Below are 15112 nucleotides of genomic sequence, written 5' to 3'. Positions count from 1 at the left end.
CCAAGAACTAACTGTCAACACGTACACTAAGCAGCGAAACTATCATAATGTACACGCAACAGCGAAAAAATCTGGAAAGCTTAGAAAGGATACTTTCCATCACCTTTTGGGCAACGTTTAGTGACCTTACATAAAAACGGAGCCGTTTCTGTACGTTATTGATTCGTGGGATGGGCAAATCTTATCCCCCCCTTATACGACGGCCTGGTTGTCGATGAAATCGGAGTATTGATTTATTCATTAAAAGTAATTCCGCCAAAGTGTATGGCGTCCGATGAATCCTTCGATGTATACTTTTGCTAACAGTTGAAGAATTACATTCGCCCATTAGAAAAGTGCCCCATTCTCATCTACAGCAAACGAAAAACACAAGTAGAAGCGATGAAATTAATAAAATATACAACTGGATCCGTAGTCAATTGCAGTCTCCAGTTTTGAGAAAATGTTTCGACGTGCTTGGTTTCCTGCGAAATTATCGTCAGATCGCGAGATATGTAGAACATTAACGAAGCTGCTTTTCCTAATAAAATCACATTAAAGAACGTGACTGCGGTGTATCGAATTCTTATGATTTTAACGTTTTCATGATAGATATTACCCTGTGGAATACAATGGATTTCTTTAAGAATAAAAGTAAAAATCAAAACAAAAATTGATATACTCGAACCTTCATGTTTTTCTTTTTCGTATAGTGGTTCAAATGGCTCTGAGCACTATGGGACTTAACATCTGAGGTCATCAGTCCCCTAGAACGTAGAACTACTTAAACCTAACTAACCTAAGGACGTCACACACATCCATGCCCGAGGCAGGATTCGAACCTGCGACCGTAGCGGTCGCGCGATTCCAGACTGAAGCACCTAGAACCGCTCGGCCACACCTGCCGGCTTTCGTATAGTGTAAATTGCATAAAACTATATATGATTTGTGACGATAAAATCTAATTTTAATAATATTGGAAATATTTATTTATTTTGTAAATAATTCCACTATTTTTCTCTGTCATAAAAATATTGATGTCACTGATGTTACGTCCGTGACAACTAAAAGGAAAAAAGTAATGATATAAGATTGGAATTGAACAAGGTGCGCCAAAGTTCGGACCAGTGCTATTAACCACTAAGCTATCAACTCGCTTGCTGTAACACCATGTGTGCGAACTGACGAAGTAGCATGAAAACTATGACTGTCATTTTCTTGGAAACAATTGAGTGTTGGCACCTTAGACTAAATAAGCGTCCATTTACTTTCGACCTTCTTTCAGCAAACGAAGTTTCGACTGTGTCATAGAACGACCTATTGTGGCTCCTCCTTGTAAGATACAGTTTCGGGAAACCGCTGATGTAACTACACGGCCAATCATGGAACATATATTTCTTGTAGTATTTCCGCACCATAAACGTAGCTCGGTCAAGCCCTACAGGCTAGATCCATATCATAGTTACAGAAAAGCGAATAAAACTCATTGGTCTGTACTATAGCTCCGGCCAGGCGTACTGTTGGGTGCATGCAAGCGCGCTAATGCCGCACTTTGACCTCGTCTCGCGTAGCACTCTCTTCCTAACATTCGAAAATAACAACGCTGAGCATCAATAGTTGCCTCGTTCGAGCGCCAGTAGAACCTCAGTAGCGAGATGGTGCGTAAATTTTGCGCATAATTTTTGTTTCCATTCCTGAGTTATTAGTTTCGACAGTTTGAATCGAAGTAAAAAAAGTGCATCTGTGGTATTATTTGTGCAAGTATTCACTGCGTGGAAGTGTTTGTGTAACTTGAAAATGGAAAACCAGGATGAAAGAGAGATTTCCGCTATGCCACGTAGGTACGGTTTCCAAACCAGATTTTGCGACTGAAAAAGGAAACTGAGTTTCGGCGGCAAAGCAAATTCATAATGCTCAGTGTCTATAAATATTTAAAACATTTGTAAACAATGAAGGTGATTTGTTAGCATCTACATGCACGCTCGTTAGGTAAGATTTGCGGAAGGTAGACAGATTCAGTATGGATTATAACTAGAGATGCAGTGATATGTTACCAAAAACAACAAACGTTGTAAGAGAAAACCTTGCTACTGTACAAGCTCATTGTGCTGCAGCTTCTGGCGTTCATTTCTGAAACTATGCAGCGCGTGTACCGTGAGGGAAAATCCCCAACGTTCGATTCTCCATGGAAAAATATTAAACAACGCCGCTCTTTAACCAAACTGGACGACTTATCAAAAGACGATGTCAGACGGACAGTCTCTGAATATTTCGACAATGACGAGTGCCCAACATCAGAAAAATTCAATAAAAAGTTAATTGAAAAAATAAACTTTACTAGATCTGCTAGATGTATGAGATACATATTAAACGATATAGGATTTAAGTACAAGCGCCAGAATGACGGTAGACAATTTTTACTTTAATGCGACGGCATAGTGGCCTCCAAAATTAAATTTTGACTGGCGATAAATTCGCTGTGTATGTCAGGTGACAAGCGACCTATATTCTATTTGGATGAAATTTGAGTTAGTCAGTTGTTGTTGTTGTGGTCTTCAGTCCTGAGACTGGTTTGATGCAGCTCTCCATGCTACTCTATCCTGTGCAAGCTTCTTCATCTCCCAGTACCTACTGCAACCTACATCCTTCTGAATCTGCTTAGTGTATTCATCTCTTGGTCCCCCTCTACGATTTTTACCCTCCACGCTGCCCTCCAATACTAAATTTGTGATCCCTTGATGCCTCAGAACATGTCCTACCAGCCGATCCCTTCTTCTGGTAAAGTTGTGCCACAAACTTCTCTTCTCCCCAATCCTATTCAGTACTTCCTCATTAGTTATGTGATCTACCCATCTAATCTTCAGCATTCTTCTGTAGCACCACATTTCGAAAGCTTCTATTCTCTTCTTGTCCGAACTATTTATCGTCCACGTTTCACTTCCATACATGGCTACACTCCATACAAATACTTTCAGAAATGACTTCCTGACACTTAAATCTATACTCGATGTTAACAAATTTCTCTTCTTCAGAAACGCTTTCCTTGCCATTGCCAGTCTACATTTTATATCCTCTCTACTTCGACCATCATCAGTTATTTTGCTCCCCAAATAGCAAAACTCCTTTACTACTTTAAGTGTCTCATTTCCTAATCTAATTCCCTCAGCATCACCCAACTTAATTCGACTACATTCCATTATCCTCGTTTTGCTTTTGTTGAAGTTCATCTTATATCCTCCTTTCAAGACACTGTCCATTCCATTCAACTGCTCTTCCAAGTCCTTTGCTGTCTCTGACAGAATTACAATATCATCGGCGAACCTCAAAGTTTTTATTTCTTCTCCATGGATTCTAATACCTACTCCGAATTTTTCTTTTGTTTCCTTTACTGCTTGCTCAATATACAGATTGAATAACATCGGGGAGAGGCTACAACCCTGGCTTACTCCCTTCCCAACCACTGCTTCCCTTTCATGTCCCTCGACTCTTATAACTGCCATCTGGTTTTTGTACAAATTGTAAATAGTCAGTACCATTCACTAAATACTTGCGGGTCAGCGAAGACTCATTTTGTTAAAGTAAGTAAATTACTTTACAGATGTAGCAAAATAAACAAGTCAGATTACCATTCGGAAATGAACACAGGCAATTTTGAGCAATAATGCATTTTCGTCAGCGTGCTACTTTGCTTGAAATACCGGTAATTATAGTTTTTTTTCCCCTGTGACTGTTTTGTGATTGATTTACGTACATTTACGTTTCATATAAACTTGGAATACCTAACGTAGTCTACAATAATTTTACACACTCTAGACTGTAAATAACGGATTCAGCTGCAATGCTTTTGAATTCAAATAATGTACACATAGATTGCTTCCATATCGATATGAATGAAATAGCCTGTACCAATATTTCACCGCAGAAACGTAGTTATATTGATTTTGACCAAAGCAGAAACTATTACACCCAGTAACAGAGGTCCATATAATTATCAAGCCCTTGTGACCCAAGGCCTGGCAACAGCGCACTAACAGCCACCCGCCAATGCGACTGGCAGGACTTTAAAGGTATTTCTGCTCCCAGTCAATGCAGTGGCAGCCAGAGACTGCATCTTCAAAGAGCGAGCTTCTCCAGTGCCGGCGGACATACGGCACACATCGACTAAGGAAACGTAGTCTGCTTGTCGCTACTCTAATGGAGAATTGTCAACATTGTAGGATACGTCTGGCAACGACGTGACCGTCGGTTTACTTCCTGGTTTGGTTCAGAATTCTTCTGATAAATTCACTTCATATTTTCTTTTCATTTAGATCAAACATTCTTACTTATTCTCACTTAAGGGATGACTTACAGGAAGCAAATTTATAGTTCTGAGTGCACGAAGCTCATTCCAGCAGAAACTGCAGCTTACGTTGCGAATTCTCTGTCTTAGGCATCATTAGAACAACAACGGAGAGGTGCTCGATGCAGATGTATGCTAGCTGAGCAGAAAAGTGTGCAAGAGAAAGACTGCGGTAGTTCTCAGTTTACTCTGCCTCGGGGGAAGATTCTTACCTCTTCTGTGAAAAGAACCAGTAGCAGGAAGATCGACAATTAGGAACGTAATCCTAAGACAACTTCCTCTCCAATACGTTTTGTCGCTACCTTGAGTCTGTACCCTGGAGATCTAAAGGAGAAAAACTAGCTGTATTGCGCGCTTGTTAGTGCTTGATTTTTCTGCTTCCGTCAATTGTATTAACTTAATTGTGGCGCTGAATGATTGGTAACTGGATTTTGTTATGTATGTACCCTACTGCTACACTTGCATAGCCGGCCGCTGTGGCCGCCGGGATGGTTCCTTTGAAAGGGCACGGCCGATTTCCTTCCCAATCCTTCCCTAACCCGAGCTTGCGCTCCGTCTCTAATGACCTCGTTGTCGACGGGACGTTAAACACTAACCACCACCACCACCGCTGTGGCCGAGCGGTTCTAGGCATTTCAGTCTGGAACCGCGCGGCTGCTACGGTCGCACGTTCGAATCCTGCCTCGGGCATGGGTGTGTGTGATGTCATTAGGTTACTTAAGTTTAAGAAGTTCTAGGTCTAGGGGACTGATGACCTCAGGTGTTAAGTCCTGTAGTGCTTAGAGCCATTTGAACCATTTTTTGAGTAAATGTACACAGTAGCAGGGGTGAATGGGTGTGTGGACCAGTGGGTTGAGTAGGTCAGAAAACGTGCACAGTCCACACAACACAGTATTTTGGCTGGCCTATGTCCATTGATTGGGGTGGACTGCTGTGTTTTAAGCAAGCTAATCAGTGCTTCCTCAGATGGCTACGGTCGCAGTTTCGAATCCTGCCTCTGGCATGGATGTGTGTTATGTCCTTAGGTTAGTTAGGTTTAAGTAGTTCTAAGTCTAGAGGACTGATGACCTCAGATGTTAAGTCCCATAGTGCTTAGAGCCATTTGAACCATTTGAACACTTCCATAGTTTCGTGGTAGTCCTGCAAAGCTGAAACGTTATGACCGAGGAACGGACGTAGATACAGATCGTTTCAAAGCCGAAAGAGCGTATTATCACGCTAATTCGCGACAAATTGGGATATTTTGTTTTATTAAGAAGACGTTTCTCATAACGTTACCATGATTAGTTGTAATCAATTTGTATTAGTGCAGTGCATAGTAAATAGCGTTTTTTCGTTGGTTTATTGATTACAATGGGTAAACATAAGAGATAAATAAATCGGAAGCAATATGGACTCCCACATTATCTAAAACCGTCTCACAATGTTCAAATAGTTGTCGACCTCACACCCATAGAATACATATTGGTACCACTTCGTCTCCTGGCATCTTATTCTGTGTTAACACGTAGTAAAGCTGTGTAGCTCAGAATAACGATGAGGCTAGGATTCTCATGAATTTTGTCACCGACTCTACACTCCAGCAACTCGAAGCATTACGCACTACATGGACTCCAGCTGCTCGCTCGTCGACTCGTAGTATTCCATCGAAACAAAGCCATACCACGTCAGTTTTGATTTGTATCTCTTTCGCGCACATGTCAGTGTCATTACATTCCTTAAACATCAGTATAGCGCTTATTGTGGCACATTTCAAATAACACAAGCATAAACCATTCCCACTGGCACTTCAGTCTGGAACCGCGCGACCGCTACGGTCGCAGGTTCGAATCCTGCCTCTGGCATGGATGTGTGTTATGTCCTTAGGTTAGTTAGGTTTAAGTAGTTCTAAGTCTAGAGGACTGATGACCTCAGATGTTAAGTCCCATAGTGCTCAGAGCCATTTGAACCATTTGAACCATTCTCACTGGGTGTGTATTCCCATATTCTTCTACTGTTTACGTTGCTCTGTTCCACAAACAACTGGACAGAAAAATTAACTGCCTATTGGTGTAGTTTCAACACACAAACGTCACTACTTAAAGCACAAACCCTTTCCTGTTTTCTTCTGTTGATTTGTCCACAGAACGGCTCATAATCTTTGAACATCCGTAAAAATGTTACAAATTGTTGTTTTCCTTTTGGGCCATATTTACTGAACTGACATGTTCGTTAGTAGATAAGTAGACCTTCTATGGGACACGATAGTGATCTTATCTCAAGGCTTTGATAACATATGCGGATATCAGTTTACACTCTTGGGCCAGTTATATTCATGGCAACCTCGCCCCCCCCCCCTCCCGGCGGGCCAGGGGGCCACCAGCAATTGTTCAAGCTCATCCCCAGCTCCTCCTCTCTCCCTTCCATCCTCTCCCCCATGGACCAATGAGACCGAAGAATCCACTCTCCCCTCGTGCTTTTATAACTATAACAGTTGACTATGTGGCTTCAATCTTGAGCTCTGCACCGTAGTTTGTGTCTCTTGGGGTCTGACGTTCGGGAATTTGTTAATAACAAAATATATTTAATATTACACAACTATCGTCATTCAAAGCACCAGTAGACACACACTCAGGCAGATGTGTACGTATTCTCATTTTTCTACATCTACATGGTTACTCCGCAATTCACACTTAAGTGCCTGGCACAGGGTTCATCGAACCATTTTCATACTACTTCTTTACCATTCCACTCTCGAGTGGCGCGTGGGAAAAAGGAACACCTAAATCTTTCCGTTCGAGCTCTGATTTCTCTTATTTTATTATGATGATCATTTCTCCCTACGTAGGTGGTTGTCAACAAAATATTTTCGCATTCGGAAGAGAAAGTTGGTGACTGAAATTTCTTAAATAGATCTCGCCGCAAAAAAAACGGCCTTTGTTTCAGTAACTGCCACCCCAATTCGCGTATCATATCAGTGACACTCTCACTCCTATTGCACGATAACACGGAAGTTGCAGCATTAGAAAATTGTAGCGAAATGCAGGAAGATCTGCAGCGGATAGGCACTTGGTGCAGGGAGTGGCAACTGACCCTTAACATAGACAATTGTAATGTATTGCGAATACATAGAAAGAAGGATCCTTTATTGTATGAGTATATGATAGCGGAACAAACACTGGTAGCAGTAACTTCTGTAAAATATCTGGGAGTATGCGTGCGGAACGTTTTGAAGTGGAATGATCATATAAAATTAATTGTTGGTAAGGCGGGTACCAGGTTGAGATTCATTGGGAGAGTCCTTAGAAAATGTAGTCCATCAACAAAGGAGGTGGCTTACAAAACACTCGTTCGACCTATACTTGAGTATTGCTCATCAGTGTGGGATCCGTACCAGATCGGGTTGACGGAGGAGATAGAGAAGATCCAAAGAAGAGCGGCGCGTTTCGTCACAGGGTTATTTGGCAACCGTGATAGCGTTACGGAGATGTTTAACAAACTCAATTGGCAGACTCTACAAGAGAGGCGCTCTGCATCGCGGTGTAGCTTGCTCGCCAGGTTTCGAGAGGGTGCGTTTCTGGATGAGGTATCGAATATATTGCTCCCCCTACTTATACCTCCCGAGGAGATTACGAATGTAAAATTAGAGAGATTCGAGCGCGCACGGAGGCTTTCAGACAGTCGTTCTTCCCGCGAACCATACGCGACTGGAACAGGAAAGGGAGGTAATGACAGTGGCACGTAAAGTGCCCTCCGCCACACACCGTTGGGTGGCTTGCGGAGAATAAATGTAGATGTAGATGAACGAGCTGCCCTTCTTTGCACTTTTTCGATGACCTCCGTCAATCCTACCTGGAAAGGATCCCACACCGCGCAGCAATATTCCCTCAGAGGACAGCCAAGTGTAATGTAGGCTGTCTCTTTTGTGGGTTTTCAAACTTATTCGTATTTTTCCATTTTTCCATATTTTCAAAAATTATATGTATTATGCCACATTTTTACTATTTTTTGTAGTTTTCCATATACTTCTCAATTTAACCATATTTACATGTGTTTCAGCAATTTTACGATTTTACATATTATTCTGTAATTTTATTATTATTGCAGTTATGAGTTTCATCCAATTGCTCTTGATGTCACGTCAACATCGAGTCATGGCACATTGCGTCAAGTCGACTTCATGATACTCCAGCCAATCACACTGCAGAATGTGCTCAAAAGTATCCAAAGAATCTGAATTATTTATCTTTTCTTAGCCATCCCTGACTTACTAGTGTTGTGTGTGACACCATAGTCTACATGTTAAAAAATGAACACTTTTCCCTGTAGATATAAATAATGTCGCGATGACATATTCCACAAAATTAATGATGTCATAGCAAATTCTATAAGCACTGCAGTTTTACTGATTTCCAAGCAAAGATCCTGTATGTATAAGAAATACCACACTGCTACAAATACACGCCTGTATTGCGAGGAACTCGCCAGATAAATGGAGGTCGAACATGGAAAGTGAGCTGCTTGCAGGATATGCAGCACCTCCAGTGCTGATGCTTGGGGAGTGGACGCGGACGTCACAGTCAACGCCACCCAACCCACGGCATGAGCACAGCGCCGGCCCCTCTCCCCAGAAATGGTAGAGAAATCTGCATTATGTATGTGTATAATCGTCCCTGATGCAACCAACCTGGTTACTGGTGGTGAAACACTGGTACTATATCAAGCATTCAGCAAGAGGCCCCCTTGCACACCTTAATAACACCAACCCTGTCTTGACATACCGGCGTCTGTGTGTTCGCAGGCAGAAAGCTGTGGCCGGCTTTGCAGATAAGAACCGAGCAACATCCCCTCCCCTCCTTTACCTCTCTGGGCCAGTAACAATCAAGCTCCCTATCCTTATCTAACCACCCCACTTTTATTACTAGAGAAAAGATGTTTAATAGGCGTCAGAGTTGGTCACCCGGATCTTCCAGGCAGAAGAAAAAGGTATGTAACCTACCGCAACACGATATAGACTATTGTATTAGTAGTGTGTAAGGGACATTTCTAGAAGACTCGTAATTACAAAAAAAAATCTGAGTAGGAGCAGTGCCAATCCTTCCGTGTCCATCACATTGCTAAGGTTACGAGTTTCCTTCAAACGTGGGCAGGAGTGGCGCAAAGTGGCGAATCTGGTATATTCCCCTACACGTGGACTATACTGGGCATATCGGGAAAAATTTAATCACAAATACAATACTCCAAACATACTGACGGTGGGCGAGATCTGCCAGTGCTTCCGGGCAGGATAAAAAGACATTTAACACCAAATAAATTCTTGCACTGTTGTGCGCGACGTCAGTACGCTAAGGTGACAAAATTCATTGGATAGCGATGTGCACATATACAGATGGCGGTAATGTTGCGTACACAAGGTACAAAAGAGCAATCAATGCATTGGCGGAGCTGTCATTCCTACTCAGGTGATACACGTGAAAAGCTTGATTTGGGCCGCACAACAGGAATTAACAAACTTTGAACGCGGAATGATAGTTGGAGCTAGATGATGGGACATTCCATTTCAGAAAATCGTTAGGGTATTCAGTATTCCGAGATCCAGAGTGTCAAGAGTGTGCCGAGAAGGCCAAATATTAGACATTGCCTCTCACCTACAGACAACGCAGTAGCCGCGGCATTCATTTAATGACCCAGAGCAGCTGCGTTTGCATAGAGTTGTCAGTCCTAACAGGCAAGGAACGCTGCGTCAAATAACCGCAAAAATCAATGCGGGACGTATGATGAACGTATCCGTTAGAACAGCACCACGCAGTTTAGCGTTAATGGGCTGTGGCAGCAGACGACCGAAGCGAGTGTCTTTCCTAAGAGCACGACATCACCCGCAGCGACTCTTCTGGGCTCGTGACCAATCGGTTGGATTCTAAATGACTGGAAAACCTTCGCCTGGTCAGATAAGTTCCAATTTTAGTTTGTAAGAGCTGATAGTATTGGAACGACTTGTATTCTGTGACAAAGTACCACTATCCAAGATGGCGGTGATATGAACTAAGTCAGTTGGAGTCCAGACCCAGTGGCGAACACACTGGGTGCAGCCATCTTGAATGACTCTACTTGCGTCATAATCTGACGTCAAAGTGACATTCTCTTTTGAAACCGATATGAACTAAGCCAGTTGAGCACTGGAGCTCGCAGTGAACACACATGTTTGAAACTGGTTAAATAATAAAGACAAGTCCGTTTTTCTCGCCATTTTCCTAGTAGAAGCGCATTATCCTGTTGGAATTTGAAATTTTCTCCATGTTTCTGGGCGAGGGGGGTGTGGCACTTTCTCGCTAAATTTCAAACTTCTCGCCAAAATCCGCCATCTTGGATGCCGTCATCTGCGCCATCTTGGATGACGTCATCGCCTCCATCTTGGATAACGGTACTTTGTCACAGAACGCAGATTATTCCAACACTGATAGTAGGGTTCGAGTGTGGCGCAGACCACATGAAGCCATGGATTCAAGTTGTCAACAAGGCGCTGTAGAAGCTGGTGGTGGCTCTATAACTGTATGGTCTGTGTTTACATGCAACTGACTGAGTCCTCTGGTCCAACTGAACCGATCATTGACTGGTGATGTTTATGTTCAGGTACTTGGAGTCCATTTGCTGCCACTCCCAAACAATGAGGGAAGTTTTCTAGATGATAATATACCATGTCACCTGGCCAAAATTGTTGGCAGTTGGTCTGAAGAACATTCTGGACAATTCGAGCGAATAGTTCGGTCTCCCAGATCGCCCGACATGAGTCCCATCGAACATTTATGGGACATTATCGAGAGGACAGTTCGTGCACAGAATCCTGCAATTATAGACGGCTAGAGAGGCAGTATAGCTCAATATTTCAGCAGAAGACTTTCAACGACATTTTGAGGCCATATCACGTTCAGTTGCTGCACTACGGCAGGCAGGAGGTGGAGGACTTTTGTCACCTCATTGTATATACGTCCTCGCCACCCACATGAGACTGAGCAAAGGCCGTAGTGCAGCAAAAATAAACAATTTCTACATATAAAGTAATCGACTCGCAGAGGAAACGGCATCTCTCTCGCTCTATTATAAAATGCGACCCTGAGAACTGCAGAGTACGCGTGCAGTCTGTTGATATGCCTAGGCGAATAACAATTATACCACTTCTCCAAAAACGCAAACACAGTCAACCAACTGGCGCTCAAATAACGGCTACGTACCGACTGAACCTGCAGCCCGCGGTGTCCGCCCCATCCACCACCGCAAGTCTCGAGGTAGTTCCGCGAATACTGCAGTCATTACAACGGCGCTCCAGCTTTAATGAAGCGTCTAGCCTGGAAAAAAAGCCTCACAGCCTCAACGTGCACACACTTGTTGACATTAGCTGCTGGAAAACGTCGTACGCAAAACCGATAAACGTGTGACTCACCGACCTCTGTATCGCTGCAGGTAAAGGTCTCACCGGGTCTCGGAATACCAGCACCTGCCGCCAACAGGTGGCCATCTCTGTCTCCCACGCCTCAGATAATGAGTCGCGAGGTAGGCTCTGCGTGTGTGCGGCTGCCCTCAGCACTGTAGCGCGAAGCGTCATGCACAGTACTAAAAGAATTTTTATAGCATTTCGATCAAAATATCGACAATAATACCAGTGATGACATCCTACTAACGGAAGCAGACTCACTGCATGCAGTAGTAATTTATCAAGTCAATTTTATTATGAAAAAACGTTCTAACGAGGAGAACGTGGCAAGTGCAATAACCTGATTCCCCAGAAATTTCGCTCGGAGGAAGAGAGGTCAAAATAAGCGAACTCGTGTCTCGTTTCGTCAGTAGATACTCCACTGTTTCTGAGACGACGACTGTCAAAGTCTTCGAGGTTCTTAATGTGCCTTTTATGGGAAATCGTTCAGCCGAAGTGGTGGCGCAGTGGCTAGCGTTGCGGCTTGACAATTTTGAGCTCCGTGTTCGAAACCCAAGTATTACTTCTATTTTCGTTTTCCATTTATCTACCCATGTCCGTAAATGATTACTACTCGAATGTTTACCAATGAATACTGAAATACTTATTCGTCTACAAACTGTATGTCAGGCGAATGAATTAAAAAATAAATAAATGAATGAATGAGAAAATTATTTGTAATTGCTTACGAAATTTCTGTAGTGTACCTTGATTGATAAACAATTGTAAGAGCCAGTTTTCGATAAATTGATCAGCTAAGTGTGGTTTGCCGATAAATTATTGCCAAAGCGTGAAATCTTCAGCAACGTTAACGACGTTTCTTTCTAGAGTGAGATTCGTCCGAAAAAATGTCACTGGGAGAAACCTGCCTTCGCGCGATGCTGATGGTGTTCGAAATTTCTGTGTATCGAATGTTTCTATGATCAGTATCATCGAAGAGAATGCACCAAACTTTCCTGAAAAATAAACATAGGAATATAATATAAGAATTAATATAAGAATGAAATATAAGAATATGGGAATTTAAAAAGATTGTAACCCCTGAAAATACCATACATACACATATTGTATAATAAATGTATGACACTTATCGAAAACCCCAGTTGTAATTTTACATATAATATAATGCCCTTGTATCCCCTTACCCGATAAGAAACATCAGTCTAGCAACCTTCTACAGATATAGGTAGATAAACGAAATAAATAAATAAAATATAATAAAAACAATCATCATGTTTCGAACAAGGGGTGCAAAAAATGAGGCTCCATGATGCCAGACACTGTGCCAACATTTCGGCTGCGATTTCCGGGCACTAGAAGGCATATAAGTACATCGAAAAATGTTTTCCTCTTTTCTTTTTTTTAGAAACAGTCGAGTACCTACGGATAAAAATGGTTCAAATGGCTCTGAGCACTATGGGACTTAACATCTATGGTCATCAGTCCCATAGAACTTAGAACTACTTAAACCTAACTAACCTAAGGACATCACACAACACCCAGCCATCACGAGGCAGAGAAAATCCCTGATCCCGCCGGGAATCCAACCCGGGAACCCGGGCGCGGGAAGCGAGAACGCTACCGCACGACCACGAGCTGCGGGCTACCTACGGATAAGCGGAGACAAATGTTCGCATATTTTGACTACCTTCCATTGAGTGAAGTTCCTGGGATATCGCGTTACGGCACTTGCCGTGTTCTCATCATAAGGCATTAGCGATGATAAGTATACAATAAGTTGTCTAATTTTGACAGCCTGACGACCGCGATGGGATCAGTAATTATGCGTTTTGTACACGCACACAGTGGTAAACTATGACCGCTGTATCACAAGACAAGTCCACATACTGCGCCGGCCGCGGTGGCCGTGCGGTTCTAGGCGCTGCGGTCCGGAACCGCGGGACTGCTACGGTCGCAGGTTCGAATCCTGCCTCGGGCATGGATGTGTGTGATGTCCTTAGGTTAGTTAGGTTTAAGTAGTTCTAAGTTCTAGGGGACTGATGACCTAAGATGTTAAGTCCCATAGTGCTCAGAGCCCCCCTTTCCACATACTGCTTCCTTCAAACCAGAAAAACAAATGATCAAAATCAAAAAATGATGGTCCACCCATATGGTTTATAAGGTTGCAACACGCACTTCATAGTAGTAAATGCTGCGACACACTCGTTACTAACGTAGTAGAAGACTTTCCCAAACCAGTAACGTAGTGCTAGACTTGTTACCTGCAGGTTTGGTCAACACTTGAGTATTACGTGGACTCAAATTGGCAACGCTCTTAACACGCAAACTATTGAGAACTATCATTCGTAGCCGACTATGTACATTTGTACATTTCCCATAATATAAGAGAAATTAGGACCTCTACATACGCATAGAGACAGTCTTTTTATCCATCAATCTGTTTTTTGCGGATGGTGCAAGGTACCATACGATAGTTTGTGGAGTGTGTGTGCTATAAAAATTTAGATGACGTCATGAACACGTGACCAGCTTATAGCATGCAGTGACCTAGACTTCAGAAGAACATTTAATAGCACAAATCGGCTAATGTAAGAGTAAAGTTCAGTGCCTGATGCTGCCAAGAGAAGGAGTTGTAGGTAGGATATTACTAAATCTTTCTTCCATTCTCTTCTAAGGTGGTAAATGTGACACTTCATTTGGAAGGTGTTCGTAATCCTTGCAGGCGATAATTTCCTCTTATAGCTCGCAGTCTGCTGGGCATTTTTTTTTAGAAAACATACATTTCATATAATTATATACAGTATCGTTTCATGACACCCGGTAAGAGTCTCACGCTGACGAGAAAACACAGAACCAGACGTATTTTTGCGTAATACGCATCGAAAAACGCAGTTGAAAATTCGAATTATTTCCCGAAACGTGGCCTGTAAGTGATAAATAATTATAGATTAGATTGATCATAACGGGTAATCATGTGTATTTCATGACAGCATACTGATATCAGCATTGCGTTGCGGATCTGTCACTCACTTCCAGATAAAATAATATTTAATATTTCGGAACTTACAGAATGCTGGAGTAGCTTGGATCAGCAACTTCAGCTAATCACTATGCACTGTAAATGTTCATTGCACATTCTTGACATCTTCAGAAATGTCATTTTAGACTATGCTATGATGACTTGAAAATGGGTCTCGGCCCGAAACTAGTCACAGAATGAATAAAAAGTAAAAATTTGCAATTTGAGCTAGTTTTTCGTTCCACAATAATGTTTTGTAGCGTTAGAGCACCGTGTAACACACACACACACACACACACACACACACACACACACATATACACAAATTGAAAACATCACGAACCAGTCACGTTACGAGCTTTTT

At 42.5% G+C, this 15112-nt stretch overlaps 1 protein-coding gene across 1 annotated transcript in view; it reads left to right on the top strand.

Annotated features, from left to right (window-relative positions):
- LOC124556331 (ras and EF-hand domain-containing protein-like) overlaps positions 1-15112 on the top strand; it is a 207951-nt gene that overhangs the window by 59865 nt on the left and 132974 nt on the right. The gene's annotated exons all lie outside the window — the stretch shown is intronic.

Source organism: Schistocerca americana, chromosome X, assembly GCF_021461395.2.
Source record: "Schistocerca americana isolate TAMUIC-IGC-003095 chromosome X, iqSchAmer2.1, whole genome shotgun sequence".
In the NCBI taxonomy this organism is placed as follows: Eukaryota; Metazoa; Arthropoda; class Insecta; order Orthoptera; family Acrididae; genus Schistocerca; species Schistocerca americana.
Note: the sequence above shows the minus strand (reverse complement) of the source record. Positions and strands in the feature narration are given on the sequence as shown.